General features: G+C 38.8%; 1 protein-coding gene and 1 pseudogene across 2 annotated transcripts in view; both read left to right on the forward strand.

The window, feature by feature from the left end:
* Positions 1-27,211, forward strand: part of NXPH1 (neurexophilin 1) — a 309,116-nt gene that overhangs the window by 143,197 nt on the left and 138,708 nt on the right. The gene's annotated exons all lie outside the window — the stretch shown is intronic.
* On the forward strand, positions 367-1,782 carry LOC100965447 (annotated as a pseudogene). Its single transcript, XR_152889.2, has one exon. The product of XR_152889.2 is annotated as a non-POU domain-containing octamer-binding protein pseudogene (transcript).

The raw sequence follows: 27,211 nt of genomic DNA on the forward strand, positions 1-27,211 counted from the left end.
CAACGTAATGTGAGAATCAATAAACACTTCTCTGAAAACATTATAGTTCAGCTGAGCCTTATAAGATTGAGAGAATTCTCTTGAGGAAAGACCAGTCGGTAGAAGAGAAATGGAGGTTAGGGAGGCCTGGGAGGCACTTTGCCGTCTTCAGTCGAAGTTGAGGCTGCAAATATGCAGAGCAATAAAACTTTTAACTTGGAGAAGCAAAACCACACTCCACGGAAGCATCACCAGCATCACCACCAGCAGTACCACCAGTAGCAACAGCAGCAGCCACTGCCACCACCAATACCTGCAAATGGGTAACAGGCCAGCCAGAACGAAGGCTTGACTATTGACCTGAAGCATTTTAGGAAACCGGGAGAGAAGACCTTCACCTAACGAAGCCGCCTCTTTGTGGGCAATCTTCCCCCTGACATCACTGAGGAGGAAATGAGGAAATTATTTGAGAAATATGGGAAGGCAGGCGAAGTCTTCTTCCATAAGGATAAAGGATTTGGCTTTAACCGCTTGGAAACGCGAACCTTAGCGGAGATTCAGGAGATTGCCAAAGTGGAGCTGGACAATATGCCTCTCCGTGGAAAGCAGCTGCGTGTGCGCTTTGCCTGCCACAGTGCATCCCTTACAGTCGGAAACCTTCCTCACTACGTGTCCAGTGAACTGCTGGAAGAAGCCTTTTCTGTGTTTGGCCAGGTGGAGAGGGCTGTAGTCACTGTGGATGATCGAGGAAGGCCCTCAGGAAAAGGCGTTGTTGAATTCTCAGGGAAGCCAGCTGCTCGAAAAGCTCTGGACAGATGCAGTGAAGGCTCCTTCCTGTTAACCACATTTCCTCGTCCTGTGACTGTGGAGCCCATGGACCAGTTAGATGATGAAGAAGGACTTCCAGAAAAGCTGGTTATAAAGAACCAGCAATTTCTCAAGGCGCGAGAGCAGCCACCCAGATTTGCACAGCCGGCTCCTTTGAGTATGAGTATGCCGTGCGCTGGAAGGCACTCATGGAAATGGAGAAGCAGCAGCAGGACCAAGTGGACCGTAACATCAAGGAGGCTCGTGAGAAGCAGCAGGTGGAGATGGAGGCTGCTCGTCACGAGCACCAGGCCATGCTAATGAGACAGGATTTGATGAGGCACCAAGAAGAACTTCGGAGGATGGAAGAACTGCATAACCAAGAGGTGCAAAAACGAAAGCAGCTGGAGCTCAGGCAGGAGGAGGAGCGCAGGCGCGGTGAGGGAGAGATGCGGCGGCAACAGGAAGAAATGATGCGGCGACAGCAGGAAGGACTCAAGGGAACCTTCCCTGATGCGAGAGAGCAGGAGATACGGATGGGCCAGATGGCTATGGGAGGTGCTATGGGCGTAAACAACAGAGGCGCCATGCCTCCTGCTCCTGTGCCAGCTGGTACCCCAGCTCCTCCAGGACCTGCCACTATGATGCCGGATGGATCCTTGGGATTGACTCCACCAACAACTGAACGCCTTGGGCGAGCTGCTACAAGGGAAGGAATTGGGGCAATTGGTGGAACTCCTCCTGCATTCAACCGTGCAGCTCCTGGAGCTGAATTTGCTCCAAACAAACGTCGCCGATACTAATAAAGTTGTAGTGTCTAGTTTCTTAAAACCCTTAAAAGAAGGCCCCCTTTTGGACTAGTTAGAATTCTATCCTGGAAAAGTGTTAGAGATTCCTCCCAATAGTTAGGTCTACCCTGCCTGTACTATTCTAGGGAGTATGCTGGAGGCAGAGGGCAAGGGAGGGGCCATATTTAACAAATGAGTTCTATGTGGTGTATTGTTTAATCAGTTCTATTTGGTGCATTCCTGAAGTCTCAAATGTGATTGTTGAGGGACTAGGGGAACCATGGCAAAATGGATCCAATTAGAGCCCCATTAATCTTGATCATTCCGTTTTTTGTCCATCCCATTTTGTTTTCTTACCCTTACACCCCTACCCCAGAGATACTACCACACAACACCACAAAACAGACATCCCCCAATGACCTTAGCCCCATTGCTCCATTCACTTGCAGGTGAGAATTCAGGCAAATGTCCACAGAGGTCACAGACAAACATACGGTTCTGTTATGTCCCATCTATTACCCCTCATGTCTTTAAGGAAGACATTTTCTCTTAGAGATTTTCATTTTAGTCTATCTTTAAGAAAATCTTGTATTAACTTGCCTCCATCCTTGTCTTGGGTAAAGATGACCCAGGAATGGCCCTTCTGTGTCTATGATGTTGCTGTTCACAGCTTTTCTTGATAGGCCTAGTACAATCTTGGGAACAGGGTTGCTGTATGCTAAAGGTCTCAACAGTAGCTCTTAGCCTTGCCTATCTTAGGTAGTTATGCTGTGCATTTTTTATTGGCGTACCATGTTTGACTTGTCCTTGATTCTTTAAATTTGGAGTTTTTCTGAGAAATGGTGCAGTAATGCAGCATCAACTTATTAAAATACATTTTAAGCCTTTAAAAATAAAGATTGAGAGAATTATCTAAAGAAATAATGTGATAGGTGGAGGTGAGGCAAAATATTCTAGGTGAAGTAAAGCTCTGGGTCAAGGTAGAGTATGCTTTGTTTTGAAAACTAACAGAACTCAGGAATGGCTTGAGTAGGGCAAGCAGCAGACGAGTACCCTAGATGATGCTAGAGAAGTATCGAGAGCCAGGCAGCTGCACGTCACCTTAGACTGCAAAGTACCACATGCTTGTAAGAGCTACAGGAAGAAACTTCAAGTGCAAGGTTGCATGTGGCTGAACTAGAACTTGAACTCATATTTCTTTCTGTGGCTTTCATTTTATAGCACTTACTATTACTTTATTACAGTACCCTTGATAGAGACCAAACAACTAAATACCTGCTTCAAATGAGAGGAGGGGAACTAAGATTCAGTGAAGACAAAGATTTACCTACAATGATAACTCATTGGTGGTATAGCCAAAAATGTGGCTGTTGCTTCAGTGCTCACGGAATTCAGGTCTATGTCTCAAAATTTAGGATGTAATTCATTTTGTCCACTTGATTTCATTTGATTCACATGATTGTTCCACTTGATTTTCAAAGGCATCTTTACTGTGTGCGGCAGAGAATAGGTCACGAGGTGGCTGCCACATGCCAGAGGCTGGTTCAGCCATATCCAGCCCTGAAAAGCCCTCAGAAACTTCTAGAAGGGAGACAGGCATTTGTCTGGTTTGAAAGTTTGTAGAGAATAGAGGCTGAGTCTTTACATAAAAAATGGCTTATGTACCTGCCGTCAGAAACAGTGAGTGGAGACAGCTGGAAGAGTCCATGCCATTCTGTAATTACTTTTGGACAAAAACTAAAATATGTTTATAAAATGGGTGATGGCTGTTAGATAAAGAGCACAGTTCAGGCCACATCCCTGTGGCCTGCTTCATGCGGGAAGGGTGACTTAAACATATGGATTGGGCTTGACCTGCCATGTACAGAAACAGAAAGCATACGGGCTCCCAACCATTTCCAGAGAACGGAGATAGGGGAACAATAATGTTGCCTGAACATGGAGTTGAAAGGAGGTGGTCCCAGGCTATGATTAGTAAACGTTTATACTTCCGTGTCTATGACACCTTAAAAGACTGAAGGGAAAGAGAAGGTGGGAGACAGGGTTTTACATTTAACTAACATCCACTTATTCCTGGCAGAAAAAGATTAGGAAACCAAGAATTCTTGGACTACTAACCAGGGACGACTTCTCTAAGCAAGGAGGGGTTATTACTTTGCTTGCAGATTAGGGGGCTGAGAGCAGGAGGGAGGCTGATCCTCGGAAAATTGCAAAGCTGCTGAAGAGGCAGCAGCTGAACATATTTTCCTTTTATTTTTGAATGTTTCGATGTCTGAAGAAAAAGATATCAGTCATAGTACTGACTGGCAGTGATCCAGCCAAACCTCTGGATAGCTTAGAATTGTGGTGATTGGCATTTGAGTGAAGTTCCCTGACATCCAAGCTGAATCTGCTCTATTTATGCAGGCTGCCTTGTGTTGGTCACTTTTTTTCCCTTCTTAGGGGAGGGAGAAAAATAACTGCATGATTCTGGGACCTGTTAGGCTTCTTGAAGAATTAAATTCCTTCCAGAACATTTAAGGCACCCTCTGCTTAAAGTTTCAGCTCTTCTATCAATAGTTTTTTTGATTTTTCTCTTTGAGACAGAGGAGAATAGGAGACAATCAGTTCCTCAGTTATGTAGCCTGGGCTAGCTCAGACTTCGGGGCTTAGGAATCCTCACATCTCAGCCTCCAGAATTACTGGGACTATAAGTGTGTGCCACCAAGTCTGGCCAAGTTTTCTTTCTTCTTCTTTTTTCTTTTTTCTTTTTTATAGAAATGGGATCTTGCTCTCATTCAGGCTAATCTCAAATTCCTAGCCTCAACAATGCTCCTTTCTTGGCCTCCCAAAATGCTAGGATTAGAGGTGTGAGCCATCACACCCAGCCTCAATAAATACAGGGTGGCCATAAAGTTTGTGTGCAATTGCACAATTATTTTAAATTGCACACAAACTTTATGACCATCCTGTATTTTAATATCTGACACTTGGTACATGGAATTTTTCTTAACATTTTCCTTTACATTTGGATTTTTTTAAGCCTAAACATCAATCTATCTGGTCTAGTGTTTCTAAAGAAATACTAAAGAAATACTAAATCCCTGAGGCATTATGATCAAGGACCAAATGGGAGTCCATTGCGTTCACCTTCCACCTCCATCATTCAAAAAGTATTTGGCCTACAATACTAGAAGTTCTGGCCTATTGAAATTTTCTCCAGAGGGAAGAGGAAGAGAAAGGCAATATTTCACATTTTTCTTTTCTCACTTCCTTTCTTCCTTCCCTTTAATAGATAATTATGAAAGACATGAAGGTATTGGCATTGGGCGAGTGGTGACAACCATGATATGCTGTAGTCCTCACAGACCCTGGATTATAGAAGGAAGCAGACATGTGAAACAGGTCATTGTAGTCCAGTGTGATAAGGACCATAGAGAAAATTGTCGAGAATGAATAGACAAAGCAGAGACGCTCAGCTTGTTTGGGAGGGAGAGTAGGAGTCCCCCGAGAAATTGTTAAGTAAACTAAGTCATAGTGAGCTAGGTGGAATGACACCAGACCAAGTCCTCTCAGCAGAGGAAGCAGTGAGTTGAGGAGGTAGAGAACAGGGATGATGGAGTCACGACACATATAAGGTACTCAGAGAAGGTCATGTAGGTAGGGTGAGGCTTGAGGGCGATGGTTTTGGAAGGAGGTATTACTAAGCGTGGGGCAGAGATGGTAGGAAATGCTGCTGGAGAGACAAGCAGGGGCCAGTCCAGGAACAGTGTGAAAGTCATGTTTAGGAATCTGCTCAAGTACGGTTTCTGCCAGGAATAAGTGGATGTTAGTTAAGCAAAAGACCCCATGTAAAACCCAAGAGGCCTTTGCCCACAGGATATAATGAAGTCTCTTGCCCTGACCTCTAAACTGTCTGCCAATCTGCAGATGTCTTTTGACTTCACAGAGTGGGTTCAGAGGCTGGGCATTCACAGAGCATCTGGTGTATTGACAGACCTTGTGCAGTGGTTTCTAGGCTCTGGAATCAGAGTGTCTGAGTTTGAATCCTGGCATTGTCCTTTATAGCAATGCGACCTTAGGCAGATTACATGACCTCTCCAGGCCTCAGTTTCCTTATTTATATATAAAATGTGGGCAATAACAGTTCCTTTACTGTATAATTATGCGAATTTTAGGTGGTGTATGGTCAGTGCCCAACAGACTGTAAGCATTCTATACATGTTTGCTATCGTTATTGCTATTACCACCCTCATTTCACAGATGGAGAGACTGACTTGCAAGGGGTCTGAGAAGTGTGTTACACCAGACTTAGTGATAAAATGAGGTAGGCACTACCCTGTGAAAGGATGCTGTACTCCCCATTTCTGGAAGTGGAAGTGGACATTGAACCATGGAGCAGGGAAACATTCCCAGAGGGGCTCTGAACAAGTGCAGTGAGAGTTGCTCAGTGGTCAGCATTTGAGACCTGGCAGGAGGCCTCTTCCCATTCCCTCTTTATCTCTTGGAGCTCCTCATAGAGGTAGGAAAGAGATGGGGAGGGACATTGTTCTTTAATGCTGCATCGCCTGGTCATGGAGCTCTTGGGCAGAGATGAGAAGATATGAGGAGGTGTTCAAGCTTCCAGTAATTAATGGCAGGTAGGCAAAATGCAGTTGTCTGTGTGATCTTGGACAGAGAATTTAACACACATGAACTCCTCTCAATTCTCCCAAACTATGAAAAAGTGAATGAGTGATTTTTTCCTTCAAATATGACTCTGTACTTGATGCTGTTCTATACCTTACAGATATTAACTCAAAGAAAATTCATAACACATTAGTCAGGTAGATGCTATTATTATCCTAATTTTATGTATGCTCAAACTAAGGCATGGAGAGGTTAAAAAACTTGCCCCATCTCATACAGCTAGGAAGGAGAATCAGGAATTGGCCCTAGCCGGTCATACTAGAGCCTACATCTGTACTTAGAACCTTCTTGATATGAAACTGTCGAAGCACCACTAACATTGTTCCCAAACCATTGCAGGAAACTCAGAATAGGCTAGTTTTCTTTCTTTCCCCACAGACTTTTCTTCCTAAGCAGGAAAGAAAATAGTTTTTCCAAATTTAACAAATATAAATTCATATTTTTATTCAATGTAAGTTATTACATTAGGTTTCATTGAGAGATCAGAGATGAATGAGATGTCTCATAAGAGGTCAAGATCTAGTGAGCCAAATGTTCTCATAGAGAGACAGACACACCCTCAAATGGCTAACACAAGACTAAATATTAAATGCTACTGCCAAGGGACAAAGTGACATGGAAATATGGTTGGTAGGATGGGGGCTGAGGTCTTATTCAAAAGGCATCTATGACTTTTTGGATCCCTGACCACTGATTCTGAGTGGAATCTGTGGGATCAGAATAGACTGTTTCTAAGGTTCGAAGCTGTTTGTGTCCACCATATAAGCATCTAGTTCACTTCACTGTCCTTTTGTGGCCAAACAGCCCGTTCAATTTATTGTGTACTTCAGTGACATTTTCTCATTATTCACACTCTTACATTTCTTTGTATTATGTATTTTCAAATATTTCTGTCTAATTTTAGTCTCCTTAGACTGAATTGATGATATAGGAATTTGCTTAGGTCATAAGGACTATGTATAGTTCTATGTTTAAAAAAATTTTTGACTTATGGCCTCTCTGTGGTTTAAAAATTTTTTTGTTTTACATTTTGATTACTTTTCTATGTCAAGGATGTCAGTAGTGTTCAAAGTCCACAATAGTGATCCATACAATGTTTTTATACCTCTCTTTTCATTGAGAAATATCAGTAATTTAGGGGACTTGCTTTAAAATCATTCTATTTCTGTACTATCTGTCAACATGAAATACTTCATCTGAACTGTTTATAATTCTTTCTTTTGTGTTTTTAAAGTATCAAGATATCCATGCCTCTTCTTTTTATTTGACCTTTTGTAAAAGGAATTCAACCTGCTGATAGGTTTTGTGGCATCTAAAAAGCTCTGCTTTGTGGCATCTAAGTAAGGCATGCTTGCTATGCCTGGGGGTGGGGAGTTCACTTGAATTTTTTTTTTTTCTGCTACAAATAATTCTTCATTAGAGATTTTAAACTGGGGCTCTATTATAACACAGAATTTCTTAGACAGTAACTCAATTCTTTAAGTGTAACTTGTGGGTAAGTCATAACCAGGGTTACTGTTGGAATAGTCAGGGTCAGTTAGGAATCTTAGAGACCAGAAAGTTTGCCCTAAAGTTTGCCTCTCTTGCATCTAAGTGTCTCATCTCTAAGAATCATAAATATATTTTATGAGTCTATTTGCATCTTCACCCTGCATCTGGTAATATGATATATTTTGGCTAGACTATTTATATTTCAAGAAGCTTCTTTTGTGTATTAAAAAATAAAAGGATGGGTGTGCATCACTTATGTTGGAACATTTGTAATTAGTTGGTGCTACTCTCTTAAGTGATTGGGCAGGGCAGGCAGACTGCCAGCCTTGGCAATCTTTTCAGATGCTTTTTCATGCCAATTTGCAATTTGTGACAGTGCCACATTTTTATTAGGAGGGTTTTATTGAGCTTTGGAAATGTCTACTTCTTTACCTGCCTATGTGGATCTAGAGACATAGACCAATTCTTCCTCAAATACTGTTGCATGGGAATAGTGGACAACATTTTAGAAAACTCAGCCTGGAATAGATATTAACTCTTTTACAAAGTCTCATGGAAGGATTTAGAGCAACATTTTCTGTAGACATGGATAAATAATGACAAAGAAATTCTGAATGACCTCTTCATGGATGTACCATGTCTTGGTTATATAAGAATGGAATTGGATGACCAAAATCAAATGAAAATCTCAATCCAAAACCATGGAAGAAATGAAAACTTGGAAATTCTAATTCAAAAATACTTTGTTTAGGAAACTTTACTCGAAACCCAGAGAGGGGTGTGGAAGGGGAAGAGATTATAGAAGGTGGCTGTCCTGCGAATGGGTTTAAGAATTGATTCCGGAGCTCCAAGAGCAGTTTAGTTTGGAATTCAGAACTGATTCAGGGAAAATTAATTAATTGAATCCCGTATCACATGCTGCAGGGCCAAATTGTATTGCTGGGATGAAAGTAAGAACATAGGATCTGAGAATATATGAGGAACCTGAGTACTGAGGTAGTCAGAGAAGTTTTTAAGGAAGAGATGAGTTTTGTTCAGTCCTGAAGGGTGAATACAGATAGAAAGGTGAAAAAATAAATAAAGGAAGAGCATGGCCAAAAGTTTCAGGGTAGTAATGGTATGTTAAGAGAATTATGAATGTTTGTACATGGAATATAAGTTTTAGATATTGTAAAATAAGTTGGAGATTCATTTTTGAATAACCATATGGATTTTCAGAGCTTTTACTCTGGCTTTTTGTATTTTTGTTGGAGCAGTACCAAGATCTTTCTTTGGATTGGTTTTCTATGTTGTTCTGTGTATGTTTGATATATACGGGATAAGATATTTCAATTGATTTGAGTTGGGAATTTTAATTCATAAGACTATGAAGGAAAAAAGTAAACATCATAGAATAGTCTAGCCCTTTGAAAAAAGACTACTGTTGGCATTAGATAAGTATTCCAGGCAATTTTCTACAAATACATAAAGATGGAAGTATAATTATTAGATAATCAGAGATAGTTTAATAAAAATGGGATCAGAGTATACATTCTTTAATAATTCTATTATTTATTATTTTGGCTTTAGATAGTTTAGAAATATGGTTAAGAATTTCCATATTAGAAAATCATAAATGGCATTCCTTTGTATCACTTAGTCATATCTCAAGTATCATGTTTCTTATAATTCCAAACTGTGACATTTATTTGAGAATAAATAAATGGGATTCTTTATTTTGAATTTCCTGGGTTTATGTATATATCTTCAATTCTAGTCCACAATGCTGTGTTTATTTTGAGGTGGCTTAAAAAAAATTTTTTTTTAGAGAGAAGGTCTTGCAATGTTACCCAGGCTGGAGTGCAGTGACTTTTGACCAGTATGGTCATGACATGCTATATCCTGAACTCCTGGGCTAAAGCAGTCCACCCCACTCCCAGCCTCCCAAATAGCTGAGATGACAGGTGTGTGTGACTGCACTCAGCTCTGGGGATGGGCTTTTTAATGTGTTAAATATATTGTATGATTGACACTACAGATCCAACTGTCAGAAATGTGACTTGAACTAACTCAGAAGGGAGGGAACTGTACTGGGATATCTGATGTAACATGAGGAATTTATTTCCAATTATTTATTGGAACTCTGCTGGGATATCTGACATAACATGAGGAATGACACGGAAAGGTGGATTTCAGGACAGGGACAAGAAATTAAATCTCTGCTTCTTTCTGCACATGGCCTTCTCTTGCATAATAGACCACATATAAACATGGTGGGGATCATGTTTGATCTAGACTCCCAGCCCTTATTTCCCACAGCTTTCCAGAGACGTACCAACTCTTTTTCCTTAGTTCCATCTTGGAAGATTTTGGAGAAAGACTGTGTGGCTTGGGTCAGATGCCCAAGATATTTTGAATGGAGTCATATGGGACATTCATGGCAACTGAGAGTCCACTCCTGTACATTTTGTGTTCTGAGAGGAGGGACCTGAGCAACCACCCTCCCCTAATTAGTGTCACATATGTCTGTAAAACTACCCTTGGTGAACAGGGATAGAGAGCTTAAGATGTGATTGTGTCATAAAAGTTCAGAATTAAAACTTCACTGTGTACAAGTATAGAAATAGGATTGATAAATGTATTGTTTATTTACATGCATGCTATCATCTCCTTGAAAAATTCCATTGCCTATTAGTATCATATGGAAATTTCATGGGAAAAATCTAGGCTATTCAAGTTTGCAATTTAAGAATAGAGCAGTGTGTTATTATCAGTGCAGAAAGATTTAAAACAGGTTTCTGGTGGAATAAAGTTTGCCTGCTTTCACACCTGGATAACTGACCTTTAGAAATATCAAATTTAACTTCTAAAATATTTCTCCTCTGCTCTAGGCTCTGGAAAGCAGACTATAGGTGAATAATCAAAAAGGGAGACTAATCTTAAAGGATAAGATGAAAATAGACACCTAAAATAGAACCTAGGAATAAGAGAATAGAGGTGGAGCTGAGCTATCTTTGTTTGGCATGCCTGGACACTTCCATTATATTAAGTCACAAGGAGTAAGATTTCAGAGCAAGACTTCTGGAAATTGTAATTTTCTATGGGTGTAATATTAGTTCTTAAAGTGTAACTATTCAGAGGAAGGAAGTAATTCTGGTCACCAGCGACTGGGAGAAGGTAGCTGACTGAGTGCCATGCCAAGGGAGTCCTGCCGGGGACCCAAGATGGTGGAAAAATGATTTCTGAGGGATTGTGCACCAGAGAGAGTACCAGAATCAGCCCAGTGAAGGGGAAGGAGCAGCTTCTGATGCTGTACTCCAAGGGCAGGCAGGATATAGTAGTGTGGACCACACGGACAGGACGGGTCAGTGAGTCAGAAAAAGAAAAAAAATAGATAACCTAAAGAGAAGTTGGCGAATAAGTGTTAAACCTTGAGCCAAATATGAAGCCAGGGCTGGTTGGAGGGTGTTAAAAAAATGTTCAGGGAAAGGACATACAGACCAGATGGCAGGGACAGCGTTCCAGCTGCACTGTCCAAGGAGTAGCTGCTAGCCACATGTGGCCGTTTAACTCTATTAAAATAAAATAAAATAAAAATTCAGTTCCTCAGTCTGATTAGGCACATTTCGAGTGTCCAATAACCACATGGGGCCAGGGGCTGGAGGTCAGTGTGGGTACAGAACATTTCCCTCATGGCAGAGAGGATAGTCCTGGGAGGTTCTGACAGTGAGCCTGCAGTGGCTGTGAACCTGAAGGCTTGACCCAACGTCCTGACTTCATTCTTCCTTTCATTGATGTTGGAGATGACTGTGTTGGGCATTGACCAGGATCCTGACACTAATATGACATCGTGGGACAGGCAGCTAGCATCATTAGAGAGACAGATACTGGTGGGCTGGAGTTAGATATATAACTCTGTATCAGGGTCCTCCACTTCCTTTCAAAAAAGTCTATGTCTCTTATCAGGCTACCAGGCAAATAGTTGCATTGATTCTGGTTAGCCGAACCCTACAGCAAGTCGCTCTGCGTCTAGTCAAGCCTGTATCTAAGCCATATAAAAGAGTTGACTGGCTAATCTTAGATGTTGCTTCATCTCTCAAAGGAAACACTGACCCTTCAGGGATATATGAGTAAAATCAGATTCCAGATTCCAGATTTACTGATTTTAGGTAGACATTTCCCCAAGTCTCTTTAGATGTACAGTCAGCACTTGCCTTGTCCCCTAAAAATAGTAGTTTAAGATTGTGAGACTTGAGCCATGTATTTTCTTGAAAAAATTCAATGTGTTCATGGGAAAAAAATGTTAAAAAAATAAAATCCACATTTTCTTATTTAGAAACATTAATTCTTTCACTAGTATATTTATTTAAACTTAAATCTTTTTATGCCCTCATCCATGATTCTTTCCAGGGACAGGAACCTTTTTGCAGTAATTGACTCCAATTTTGTTAAACTAGTGAGCAATTAGGATTTGTATACTTATTTAATTTTTGGCTAAATTCTTCTTTTTTAAAAATGGTATTAAGGAAGAATGTCAAGGCAACTCAAAGAAGCTCATTCTTTCATTCCTTGAGCTGTTCCTATTTTTAACTCAACAGTTTTTTTTTTTTTAAATTGCATCAGCTTTCTGAGGCTATTAGGCTACTATTCAATTAGGTATTGCTTCTGTGTACACAATGGCACCCCAGAAGCTATAAAGTGCTCATGCAGTTTCAGAAATGTTTAATTTGCTACCAGGGAATAGCTTAGTTCAGAATAGCAGAAGAAAAGCAGAAAGGAGAAAACAGGATACTACTTCTCACACTATAGTTACCGAGGAGAGATCATAAAAACAGCAAGAGCTTACATTTATTGAGTAGTCTCCACGAGATAAACATTATGTCACTCTTCCTCATGTCTCATCTTGTTCAACTCTCACAAGAACTATGTGAAGGGGGTAATATTATTATTCTCATTTTGCTGAGGAGGAAACTGAGACTTAGAAAGAAAGAGTAATTTACTAATGGCATAAAGCTAATAAGTGGTGGATCTCACATTTGTATTCAAACTGTTTGATTTTAGAGACCACATGTTTGCCCACCACTTTAATATCTTAGTTGACTAAGATGGCTGTTTTTGGAAAACATTCTGTGCTTTCTCTACTGTGTCTTTTCTCAAGCTGGGCTGGAAGTGGCTTTGTTCCTAGTTGCTGTTTGAAGTTCTACTATAATTTAAGATTCAGATGAGCTCTTATTTCCTCCAAGAAGACATTCTATACCTCTCCTGCCGACATAAACATTCTTCTCCTCCCTTAATCCTATAATACCTTGTGCTTCCATTACATTATTTTCAAAGTCTGCCTTGTTTTAAAGTTTTGGAGTTTTGTGTCTGTCGTAGGAGCTTCTAGAGAGTTAGCACTTTAGCTTATACAAATTTTGCTTAGTACATGGAATAGTGTTTTGAATATAGTAGGCACTCAAAATATTTTTGTTATAGACAACTTTGAACGTTCACTCAATGAACATTATGTTTTCTGACTCTGGATTGAAAGGAAAAATGAAAGGGCTGAGGTTTCTTTTTTTAAATAGTCTCTTTAGTGGCACTTCTTTGTGTTTGAGAACAAGTTGCCTGTTGTCCTTTAATGGTGACCTCCAGGGTTACAGGCCTTCATTCAACAGATATGTGTGCTCCTTGTCATCTTTGAGTATTCTCAGAGCTGGGGGTATAACAGTGATAAAGGCAAACCTTAGCATTCTTCTCTTGGAGGTCAGAATCCAAAGGGGACAACAGATCATCATAAGCCAGTTGGTACCTACATTTGTAATTATAAGTGGTGTATGAAGAGAAACAAAGGATCTCCTAGGATGGAGTGATCAAGGAAGTGAAATTTAGGTGATGACTAGGTGGGTGGGAAGGAGAGGCACAGAAAGAACAGAGGACAGAGGGTATTTAGCAGATGGGACATGATGTGTGAGAGTTCTGAGGTAGGGCAGAGCTTGAAGAATAGAGTCATCATCTACTTAAACATCATGGAATACATAATACAGCAACAGGTACTTTCTGGTGGTCCACTCATCGTTCACATGGCAGGTACTACATACCTTTTGTGGTTATAGGTTGGTGTCAGTATTTCATATTTTTTAGGAGCCTTAGTTATTTAAGGCTAAGTCATGCTTTTTGAGGGTAAGTCATGCTTTTTGTAGGTTTATTTACCTTGCTTTATTTAGTTTGCAAATTGGTTCAAATTATAGCTTCTTCCAAAACAATCATATTTAACATTCACTGAGTGCTTATATGTCAGGTAGCGTGTTAACCATTTTATTCATATTGTTTATTTTAATCCTCTAAAACAAGAGTTTTGACAAATTTTTCTGTAAATGACTACATAGTAAACATTTTAGGCTTTGTAGACCATGTGGTCATGTAAATTGATGAGTGTGGCTGTGTTTCAATGAAGCTTCATTATTGGACATGGAAATTTGAGTCTTATATAATTTTTTCATAATGTGAAATAGGCTTCTTTATAAAAGTTGTTCTAACCATTTAATAATGTAAAAACTGTTCTTAGCTTATAGCTCATATTAAACAGCCAGGAGGCAACATCTGGCCAATGGGTTGTAGTTTCCCTACCCCTTTCTCCTCATTGTCCCATGTTACTAAACCTTTGGGTTATTGGGAAGTACATTACAGCCAGAATTGAAGGCCAGGTCTGGTCGATTCCAAGGTCCTTTCTTTAACTTAAATGCCCTAAAACATTAACAATATTTGGAGTAATCGGAATTATTCCCTAATTGTTTCTGGTCTATAAATCCTAATCCCCAACCAGATTGCTTATTTCCCAGAGTAAGAGACTCTATTTGCCTTGTTCCCCCCACCCCAGGAATGCAGGAGGAATTCATTATTAACTCAGCTGTCCTTCAAATGGTTTCCCTGAAAGTGACTCTGAACTATGGGTTTTTTTTGGAATACACAGCCATCATACTTAGGTTGCCAATATAATTTAGTCTCTTAAAATGTGGCTCTAAAGACTATTTAGAACCATGCTTACAATTCTAGGTGCAACTTTCCATGTCACATTTGTAGAGCTAGTGTCATATCAATTTTTACATGCAAATCTCGTAAAACACACAATGTTGATTTCTCTTCTTTAATGGAATAAATTGCCCTCCAGTCCCTCAAACCATGGGGGATGCTTTAACTTCTTGTTTTGAAATTGTGCCTGTGGAGTCAATTAAAGGTGAATGCAAGAATTTTCAAAATCTAAGAAATGATTAAATAAATAGAAGAAGCTGAAAGAGATTCATAATCATTAAATAATTATGTAGGTACATAGTTTGTCTTACCGTCCTGCTATCTCTGTGTCTCTTCATCTCCCTCCCAAGGTACCTTGAAATGAAAATGGAGATGTGATGAAGTTGTCATCGGGATGTATTAACATGTAGAAAACGGCTAATTGTTTTAACAGTGGGAACTGGCTTTGACCTTTAGGGCATTTCTTATTGCAGATATTTCCCATAAATTGGAACATGCAAAATATAGTACCAACATTTGGTAAAATGTATATTTAACACAGCTATACAATGTGCTGTGTGCAAGGATACATATTTTTTACAAACATTTCAACTTGTGATAGAAGCTTTAGATGTTAACTTAAAAATGGATAAGTGGATAGTGGTATAAAATTCTACTGGAATGGTTTCTCTGAAAGCCAGAATTCTTTGAGATCCCTAATGATTACCTGCCTTAAAAGGCCCATGTTTCACCAGACCACCTTACTCCATCCCCACTTTTATTCCAATGGGAAATGTAAACTTAAGAGAATGGAGATGAAATGGTGTGCACACCAGCAGCAGTAATTTTGAAATAAGTCTCTTTCATGTTCTGATATTTGCAGGAAGAGAATGTGTTTTGATGTTTACCCTGGGCAGGAACATGAAAGCGCTGTTTTGAAGTTTCACATATTTCAGACGTGCAGAAGTATGTTATTGTCGAAAGTGGTAGACAGCTGGTGAAGATAACTGCCTTGAACAGCTGGAGAAGCAAGTTGATATTACCCTGTTTAGAAGTCTGGGAACAGAGAAAGCATATTTTCTTAACTACAGTGCACACCAGCAGCATAGCCACAAGTCTGTGTGGCTATAAAGCAGGCATTCAAGCTTAAAAATATGTTTCTCTTTGCTTGTTTGTGGGCCAAGGCTGTGCACAAAATGAATTAAGTGAGAAGGTTCTAACCTCAGCAGCTGGCTTCCATGAAATGATAGTGAGGACTGCGGGAAAAGAAATGGAGTTTGGCCTCAGTGAAGCCTTCTCAAGGGATCCTTGGTGGCAAGTCACATTGCTTTGGAAGTCAACATAACTTTACTCTGGTTCAATGAAGGAAGATTGTACTTAATAGAGCCCTGGTGTCCTCAAAGAGCCAATGCTGCTTCCAATTGGCACTTTCAAATTTAAACAAATTATTGTCTTGTGGAGGCTCAGCCTTTTCATTAAGGTTTTCATGGGGAATAAACTTTCTGAATTTGCTGCAGGCTGAGTATGTATTTCCACTAATTAGTAATGCAAGAAGCAAAGAGGCCAAAAGATGAGCCAAACTGGGTAGGACTCCAGAGCTCTTGAACCTGACTAAATGCCACCTACTTTACACAAATGAAGTTATAGCTTCTACACTGTTGAGAAGAATCTTAAGGTCACTCTAGCAAATTATTTGGCCTTAATTTTTAATTGCAACCTCATCATAATGTTCTTTGGAAGCACACTTTTATCTGTATTTTTAAAGGGGACATTAAGTTTTCTCTGTTATAAAGGAGGAGTGTAACTTTCTTCAATAAGAATAAATGAACATTTGATTTTAAGAATTCTGGCCTGTTTCATTTGAAACAAGCCTAATATAAGAAAATATGAAATAAAGATGAAAATATGCATTTAAAGAATGCATGCACTGAATTTTAAAATATCTGAACTGTGATCAGATTTACAAATAATAATTTACTTTTGAAAAAAAATATAGCCATGTTAACCACAAGTTGAGATGAAAAATGACAACAAATTATTGTTGAAATTGTTTAAAATTAAAAAGTATAAGTAATGACTTTGTGACTTAGTCTATATTGTGGAAATCCATTAAACATTGTAAATAGGAATTAGCAATTGGGTACGTGATATTGACTTAACCTGCTAGGCATTTATTTGGAAGGTGTTTGATGAAATTCAATTCTAATGCTGCAATTTTCCATAATTTGTGAAACTGTAACTCACTTCTACAGAAACTAGAATATACTGAATATATTTTAGTTGAGCTAAAGTTTCTTTTTTTTTTTTTTAGCATTTTTGTGTGTTTTAGAATTTGTTTTCTATTCTTAAGAGGTTATTATGAAGACATTTAGTAATAGGTTATTTGATTTTGAAGTTGCTCAGATGGATTAATTTATAAATTTAATGTACTGACACTCGAATCTCTTTTAAAAACAGCATATAAGTATGATGTGTCTATAGTGTGTATGTCACAGAAAGGATAAATGGTATATGCATTCATAGCTTTTTTTCCTGGGGGTCTTGTATTATTATTTTTTAGAACTTATATAAAATTAGGTAAGTTTTTTTTTTTTAGACAGACTTAATCTCTGGGCAGAGTGCCATGGTGTCATAGCTCACAGCCATCTCAAATTCTTGGGCTTGAGCAATCCTTTTGTCTCAGCCTCCTGAGCAACTGGGACTGCAGGCGTGCACCACCATGTCTGGCTAGTTTTTCTATTTTCAGTAGAGATGGGATCTTGCTCTTGCTTTGGCTCGTGAGCTCAAGCAATACACCCACATTGGCCTCCCAGAGTGTTAGGATTACAGGCGTGAGCACTGGCCACTGGAGATGGGTAACTTTGAACAGTGTGTTAACTCAACATCTCTGCCTGTTTAGTTCCTGGGCAGATTCCACAGCCTGTACTTCCCTTGCCTTCTGCATTAATCAGATTGTTTGCTAGAGGTGGAATCTTAAGTGTTTGCACCTCTAGTTTCCTTGCATGTGTAGCTCATATTGGTGTTTGGAACATAATTGGACATTGAATCACTAACTGTAAATACACCTTTTGATCTGTCATACTTTTATATAATGGTTTTGATTTAAATAGTAAAATGTTTTGTTCTAAAATTAGGTAAGGTTGATGACTATGGAAACAGTGTTTTTTTCCAAAGTGAGCCCTGAAGTGGAAACTGGGAAGTTCATTTCTGCTAAGTAAGTTCATGAGCTCATTCTGATTTACCTGGGGGAGATTCAGTTCAAGAACAGACTGACAGCCTTGGTACTGAAATAAAGCCCTAGAAAGGGTGAGGTGTGCATGAGAATCAAAGTTTGGAAAGACACCGAATTACATTCCTGGAAGGAGTTCATGAAGGCAATTAGGTATTAGGGCTCTTGGAATAACGTTTCTTGCTAAATGGCCCACAAAATCTAGCAGGAACCACTGCCAAACTGTTTCTATTGGAATGAACTTTACTGTTACTTCTTTCCTCCACCCAGCCTACACATTCCGACCATCAGGTCCAGGACTTCACTTGTTCACTGGAGATCAAGATGAATGCCACTGATTTTTTAATTTCATAAATAACATTTGTTGAACATTTACTATACTAAAGCTTTACAGAAATCAGATTTGTTGACCTTCACGACAGCTTTCTAAGCTATATATTATCATGATCTTCATTTTATAATTGAGGACATTAACACACAGAGAGGTTAGATAACTTGCCCAAGATCACATAGCTAGTAGGGTTAATGTCAGCGTTTGAAATCAGGGAACTCCGAAGCCTGTGTTTTTGACCACTGCTTGACTTCAGAAGCACTTGAAGTGTTCACCTTCTGGTAGGGGAGAATAGGAACATATGATTTTAATATGGTAGGACAAATAGAATCAAACAAGTGCCCAAGGTTCAGAAATACTACAGAAAAGGAACTACTAACATTGCTTTGGGGGATAGTCTTGCAGGAGGGGAGCTTACACAGCCGGTGACACCTTGCAAAGCATTGAGGATAAAGAGAGGTGTTTTAGTTGGGCAAAGTGAGGGTGGACATTTATAGTTGAGGGATGAGTCTAGCAAATAAGGGATGCCTCCTACTACAACAAGAGTTTGCATAAGTACAAGTGATTTAGTTATGATGAATTTTTAATGGGGTGGAAGTAGGTCGAGTATCCAGAAAATGAGCAGAGGGATTGACAGCAACCCAGACAGCTGCATCTTTGAGCCAGAATAAGGGGCTTTAGACATAAAAGGGTCAAATTTATTTAGCTAGATTCCTTAGAGGGATAGATGTATGGTGGGTAGATATGGTAGGGGGGAGACTCATTAGGGTGGATAGTGGAGCACCCATGTTAGAGAAAACAAGAGCAAGAGCATGCTTGGGGAAGATAGTGACTTTGAGACTTGGTGATATTTCATACTTCCTTTTTGTCTAGAATATCCTTGAATGCAAATTTGTATTTACAAGTGTTCTAAATCTTGCTTCTGAATGATCTAATTTGTGGGGTCAGGTATTCAGAGGAGCCAGGTTGAAAACCAAGCGGCCTCTCTCCATTTGGTCATTCAGACTGCACAGTTATCTAAAGAATAATTAGAAAACTGAGTAAATGCCCCAATTCTGCTCATATACTCAGGTCTCAGAGTAAAGGAGGAGTCAGGGAGGGGTGAGCTGCAGCTATCACCTTTCTATTTGGCAATATGCCTTACTACTCTGAAGATCAGTCATTCTTTAGCTCCTGTTAATGCTGATTACACAGAAAATTGCACAACACTTCACTTTGAATTGGCCAATCGAAATGCCCTTTTAGGAAACAAGTGGCACTACCAAATTGGTCAATTCCTGGATCAATGCAAATCTGAGAATATTTTTTGCTGCAGAAAATGGCCTTATCATTTCAGTATAGTCAATTAGCAGAGGCAATATGAAAACCTCCAGCTCTGCTATCAAAAGCAAATAGGCTTTGCGTGATTATTAAGCAGTTTTCTCATGAGTTCCTTCTTTGATGGAGTTAAAGGCATTAGGGTTTCAATCCTGCCCCGCACTCACTGTACAGAGCATATGTCATTCTCTCCATCTTTATTGCTATTCATATTGAGGTCAATTATGAGCTGCTGTTTAATGTCACCATGAAATTGTTCAATTATTTTCTCTCAGCATCTAAGCAGCTATCCTCAAAGGGATTTAGGAGGAGTGGTATTAATACTGAGGAATTCTTAGGGAGCCAGTAGCCCTGGATGGCTGTCTTTTTGAGTTTCACCCCTTTTCAATTATGAGAGAAAACGTGCTTGATAGGCTGTTAATGAACAGATTAGCTTCCAATATTCTCTTTGGTGTTATTGGGGAAAACAGACGTAGATCCTCTCTGCGGTAGAGTCAGACTAAAGAGGAGAAGCTGTTATCTTTACCACTTTTTCCTTGTCCATTGTCACTAGACTCTTCTGGAGCTCCAAGAGCTTCGTTTAGTTTTTCTTACCTAGGCCACCATTAGGGTGAGTTTTCTTTTTAAATTTTAATGCTGGAATAGAGAGTTGTGGTAGAGGAAGAAAACTTTTTTTTTTTCCTGCAGTGAATCATGAGTATCTTTGTGCAATGCCAGTATTTATCTCTTATGATTAACCAATAAAATGTCCTTGGATCTCTATTATTGTTGTGGTTTGCAAAGAGATGCACAGAGTCATATTTCTATAAAGAAACAAATATCATGGCTTCCTCAGAAATAATTCATATTTTAGTTACCCCCTTTCTTCTATTAGCCAGGTGTGGGTTTTCTGAAGTCAGGCCAATTGCTTCTGACCATTTGCTTGGTCTTGGCTCTGGACTTTCCTTATGTCTGCAGCAATTCAAAAAGCAGCAGAGTGTCTCTGAGATATTTTAATTCCTTCATTTATTCATCCATACTATTATGGGCAAGGTACATTGCCAGACGATCTTCAAAGAAGGGTTTTGAGTGTGTGGTATAGTGGAGCAGTAGTCACGTAAGTAGTTGCCTTTACTCCAAGGCAGAGTGAGCTAAATGGTATAAAAGAAGCAAACAGGAGACTGTGGGAGAAGAGGGGAAGGAGCAGTTCTCAGACTTCATGAAAGAGAACACATTAGAGCTGAACCTCGATGGTGAGAGCATTTTCACGGGTGGTGTGGAATTGCACATTCAGGCGAGGGAATGCCCTGAGCACAAACAAGTGTCATCACATTCCGTCATTTCATTTTCTTACTGGGTCCTGGCCACAGCTTTTGTCCCGGACTTCAGAATTCTTCTATTTCCTAGTGTTCTATCCCCTTATTTTGTTTGTTTGTTTGGTTTTACTTTTGTTTTAAATCTCATTCTTCATATTGCTACCACAGTAGGATTTCATTTTGCAGCTTTCATTTTGAAGTTTCATTCTATCCTCCCTAGTTTAATAAACACAATAGTATTTCATTGCCTCCAAGTAAAGGGGGCATTTTCTGGCTTAGATTTTTTGCAGTCTACTGTGATCTAGGAGGCACCTAAATGCCATTTCCTGTCTTTCTTTCTTTCTTTCTTTTTTTTGAAGATTTTGGCCAGGGCTGGGTTTGAACCCACCGCCTCTGGCATATGGGGCTGGTGCCTTACGCCTTTGAGCCACAGGTGCTGCCCCGTTTCCTGTCTTTCTGCACCCTAATTTAGGGTTACCCCTTCATCAGATGTACATTTGCATTTGTCTTACTGCCTTCAATGCCTTTGTTTCTCATCTGCCCATCAAATACTGAATTTAATAATTTCCATCCCTACTATAGTTAGCTGTCAGGACCTGGTTCACTAGTGGTGCAGGCTAGTGTTAGTGGAGCAGTAAACAGCATCATAATAGAGAGCTATTTAACCAAATGTATTCAATTCTAATTGTGCCCATGTTACTCTTAAATGGTGGGAGTATTTTTAGGGGGAGATTTTTGGTGTTAGTTTATTAGCCAGTATGTAGAATTTTCAGCGTTAGTGATTACGTAGCTTTTAGTCATATTATGATAATTAAGTAGAATAGGTTAATTTTAAAGGAAGAACTTGAGAAATAAAAGGACATGGGATTGGGGTGGTGGGAAATATCTGAGGAGAATATTAGTAGCTGAAGGGGAGGAGGTGGCAATGGTGTAGGGCTGTTTTCAACATCCACACATTCCTTTGTAAGAAAACGTGTATTTATATAATCTTGGTCTTCACATAAGAAATTAGATTCATTCATATATGCATTCCTTTATTTAGTAAATAATTATTAAATAAAGGCTTATTGTAAGGCATTGGGTGTATGCTTCTTCTGGGGCATCTGACTGTGTGTGTGTGCACGTTGTCTCTTAATGAATCCTGGGAAGTGCACGCCAATGATTGAGAGGAAGCATGGAGAACACATGTCTGGAATCCAGTTCAATAGATTTTTCAAGAATCAGTTATCAGTTATTTTCTCCTTAAGCTTCAGCCCGGTCTATGCCTGACCCACCTGGCTTCTTGTGGTGGTTGGCTCTCCCCTCTGCTTTACCTCTTCAGACTGCAAGGCTGGACCATTTGCCTGATGTACCTCCGTGGACCTCAGCTGTGAGAGGCCCGTCATTTTGCTCAGACCATATGAGCTGATCCTGCTGTGTGGACCTGTGGCAACAATTAGGCTCTGTCTGTCAAGGTTAGGGTTGGGAAGGTCAGACATAGACATCTAGATCAGATGTGTGGATTATATGATATGATCAACCAGTCCTAAGTCTTGAACTTTAAGAGACTGGCTTTCATTAAACCTTCTCTCTTTCCCACTACTTATGTTTGACCTTTAGTTTGACAAGAATATTGAATTTCTTTTCCATAATATAACTGAACTACTTTATTCTCTTTGAGAGATCCAATACAAATGCAAATTGTTTATCAAGGAAAACTATGTAGGGTAGTGCCTGTAGCTCAGTAGGTAGGGCGCTGGCCCCATATACTGAGGGTGGTGGGTTTGAACCTGGCCCTGGCCAAACTGCAACAAAAAAATAGCCAGGCATTGTGGCGGGCGCCTGTAGTCCCAGCTACTTGGGAGGCTGAGATAAGAGAATTGTTTAAACCCAGGAGTTGGTGGTTGCTGTGAGCTGAGATGCTTCAGCACCTTACCAAGGACGATAAAGTGAGACTCTGTCTCTAAAAAAAAAAAATAAAAAAAGGAAAAGTATATACAGTGAACCCTCTATGTATGTGGGTTCCATAAATTCAACCAACCTTGCAAGAAACATATTTAAAAACCTGCATCTGGGGTGGCGCCTGTGACTCAAAGGTGTAGGGCACTGGACCCATATGCTGGAGGTGGTGGGTTCAAGCCTAGCCCTGGCCAAAAACTCCAAAAAAACCCAAAAAAACAAAAAAACTGCATCTGTACTGAATGTGACCAGACTTCTTTTTTCTTGTCATTGTTCTCTACACTACAAAATATAAGAACTATTTACATAGCATTTATTCTATTTGGTATAGTAAATAATGTAGAGATGATTTAAAGTATATGAGAGGATGTGCATAGGTTATATGTAAATACTGTGCCATTTTACATCAGGAAGTTGCGCGTCTGACAATTTTGGTATTTGTAGAAGTCCCTGGAAGCAATTCCCCTTATACACTGAGAAAGAATTCCCCTCATGCACTGAGGTATGTGTTTTTCCTGTATGATGATCAGAAATTCTTCCTTCCTAAAACTTACCCAAATAGTTCCTAGTATTTCCCTTTTCTACGAGTTTTTAAAAAAATCCCATTTTAAAAAGGAATAAAAGTTCTTTTTTTTAGTATATGAGTTGTAATCTACTATGGACTTAGGTCACAGGGGAACCAGACTAAGAGGAAGTGAAAATGAACTGTTTTTGTTCCCAAATCACTTCTCAGTGCATTAGGGAAAAAGAAGTAAAAGAAGACAGTGCCACCACAGGGGCGTATGCAGTGACTCTGGAGTGACCCCAGCAGTCAGTGTTCAATACCCACCCTTCAGGATGGTCTCCCCCACCTGGCCCCTTCACCATTTTCCTTTACTTCTCCACATGCAAAACAAGTAACACTGCTCTAGGAGAGGTGAGTAATGGGGACCCATGTCCTCCCCAATGTTATGGTTGGATTGTCTTTTATTAAAAATCAAGACAGTGTCCATAAGAGGGACATCTGCTCACCTTGTCATTTCTGGACTTGATTCCCTAAAGCATAGGAAGTCATCCTGCCCTGATATTTATATAGTGTCCAAGTGCTCTGTGATGAGAAACTTGTTTACTTCCCAGATTTGTGATCCAAGTGGTCATTCTTCCTGTAATTCAAAGCGTCACAGTTCTATTCTAGGATGAGACTGCAGGATATTCGGGAAAGCGTCATCATATGCTGGCTGCTGGGGATATTTGGCTTTAAATCAATTTCCGTAAAAGTCCTGACCATAGGCCAATGGCTGTATTTTAGCTTAATCAATACTCAAAGTTAAATACCTTTATGGCTTTAGAATTTTTTTTTGGCCTCTAACCTTTTGTATATATGTAATAGTAATAATGAATAGTATATTTAATATTATTTATGGTATACCAGAAAAGTATAAAGCTTGCCTTTAAAACTATAAACATCAGTCATATTTATTGTAACATATTTATAAGATACCAATAAACAAAGAGAAATTACCCATTACTCAAATTTTTCACTTTTAATACTATTTTGGTATGATGTGGTTTTTTAAAATTTATTTCTCTTTATATTGAAAATAGTTTTGGAAATCGTCCACAAATGTGCTGCAAAATTTTCTTTCTGTATAAGAGATCTATCTCATCACATTATTCCTTGACTCAAAACTCTATACTGGCTTTCTCTTGTCTATGGAATAAACTCAGACCCCTTGGCCTGTTTTTAAAGCTCTTCATGGTTTTCTGACTGTCTCCCCTTAAACCTTCTGATACATCCCCTTGTCCAAGAGTTCTCAACCTGTGGCTCGCAACCCCTTTACACTGTATTAAAGTTTCGCGGCATTAGGATGGTTGAGAACCTTTTCTCCACATCCACGCCAACATCTCTGATTTTGGGATTTTGTGATATGGGCTAATCTTACTGGAGTTAAGTAATATCTCAAAGTAGTTTTGATTTTCATTTCTCTGATGATTAAGGATGGTGAGCATTTTTTTCATATATCTGTAGGCCATGAGCCTATCTTTTTTAGAGAAATTTCTTTTCAAGTCTCTTGCCCAGCCTGAGATGGGATCACTTGAAGGTTATGTTAACCAGTTTGATGAAAATATTTTAAATTGTATATAAAAACACCACACTATACCCCCATGATTGCATTAATGTACACAGCTATAAGGAAGGTTGAGAACCAGTGTGCCTGGTCTCTGACATTTGAGTAGGTGGTGCTTTGGGTACTGGATCCCTTTGTATCAAATGCTGTTCCACTATCATTATCTATCTGCTGAGCTCGTTCAAATCCTCATTCCTTCAGAATGTTCTGAGTTAGAGTTAATTACTCGCTTTTCTCTGTTGTTCATTTCTCTCTATTAAGCCTGTCTTTAGGTTATTCTTACCTGAGTTCAGTGTTTGCACACCTGCTTTCTCCACTAAATTTTAAATCTGGAGGAAGAGGATTCTCATTGTCAGGTTTGTGGTGAAGACTTGGTTTATGTCAGTTTCTTCAACTCTACTATAATTCATGTAAAGGCAGGATCCACCTTCATAAGTGATTGGGGTTATGATGGTATTTAACCTTGCGTCTTTATGCAGCACTTAGCATAGTGGCTAGAATATGATAATGCCTGAGAGATATTGGTTACATTGAATTGTTATTGATTGTAAATAAAGAACATGCATTAATCAAATACCAAAGGGCTATGACTTGTCCAAATTCTTTGGAATATGTTCAAAGGAAATAAGCTTATTACTTTGAAATTTATTCAGTAGTATAACGTGTTTTGAATAGAAGTACAGTAAGTAAATATTATGTCAGGCAGCAGTATGTACTGAAGGATTTCTTAGTGACCCCCAAATAGCTGCTATAACCTTCTGGAACAATCTTCCTCTTACTATTTTTGTTTTCTTGTTCAGTGGGACATATCATCATTAAGATTGGATCAATATTTTTGTCATCAGCTGCTTTCCAGGCAGAGTACCACCCATTTTCTTAAGAAGACCACTCAAATCTGCCTTTTTCATCTTAGATTTTATTGATCATTATTATTATTTGCTTAGCTTTTCTACAGTTCATGGTACTTTTCCGGCTTTTCTTTATTATGGTCAGAATTAATTGTTCCAAGTCTACTTTTGAATTTTACTTTTTTGTTGTTATTGCTCTCTCAGTGACATTGAAAGGTACATGCTTTTCTCATTCTTTCTGGAATCCTAACACACATAGAAAAGAGTATATTTTATTTTTCATCACACTGTGAAGTCTCCTCAGTTTCTCTTCCTTTATTTGTTGGGTTTTTCCTTTAATTAAAAAAAAAATCATGCCTGACTATGTATTCTTTTCCTTATTTTTCTTTTCTCATTTGCTTTCTTGCAAAGTAATTGAGCATAAACAGTTAGTCTTTAATTATGTTAAAAATATCAAAATTCTTGTTGAAATCTATTCTTGTGCATTATTTACAGTGAATATTCCAAATCAGTGTTCTTTCATGGAATAAATGCAATGAAGATAGGGTTAGTTATGCGGTAATATTGGCAATGTGTGGCATTAAGAAAAACATGAAGAAACATGGCGGGCTCTATCCCTCCTAAAGACTAAGCTGGTGGGTACTGTCAATGTTGGTGGCATTTTCTAAGTCAAGATAAGGTGCTACTTAAGAAATTCTGAATTTTATATAGTAAGAAAAGGTTTGAATTCAGTTGTTACAAAACATAATGTATTAAAGAAAACTGCTGATTTCAACATTCTCTGTAACCATTTCCAGTATAGCTTGGTCCTTTAATTTCAAGTTATCTTCTAAAAGTAATTTTTGAGTGCCTACAATATACTCAACGCTGACCTGGACTCTTTGAGGTGTGCAAATGGGGTATAAGGTATTGCAGTTAAAAATATACTAATTAGTTTTAAATTGCATTTTCTCTTTAGTTACACTATTTTCTTTCTACTTTACACAGTGGATTGCTTTTCTCTCACTGCATTTTTGGTTAAAATTGACTTAAATATAGAGGGGCTTTGATATAAGCAATATATCAAAACATTATATAAACAATATTAGAAAGTATAATTTTCAAAGTGTGAGCTTTATGATTATATTTTTCCATTATATATATCTAATATTTTAATATATATAATATGTATGTATATATTATTAATATATACATACATATAATATATATAACATATATCTAATATTTTATCACATAATAATATGCCATCTTTGTAATTTATATTAGATTCTTTTCTAAAACAAAGTTTTATAGTCAGGTTCTAATATGGTAATAGACTACTTCTGGCAATAGCATAATCAAATATCACTTTTTAGACTTGTGGATATAAACTATTTGGTCTTGTGGATACAAATCACTTACAAATTAATTAGAGGTCTTTTTTTTTTTTTTTTTTGAGACAGA

The sequence above is a fragment of the Otolemur garnettii genome, unplaced genomic scaffold, assembly GCF_000181295.1.
Source record: "Otolemur garnettii isolate 467f Iridium unplaced genomic scaffold, OtoGar3 scaffold00005, whole genome shotgun sequence".
NCBI lineage: Eukaryota > Metazoa > Chordata > Mammalia > Primates > Galagidae > Otolemur > Otolemur garnettii.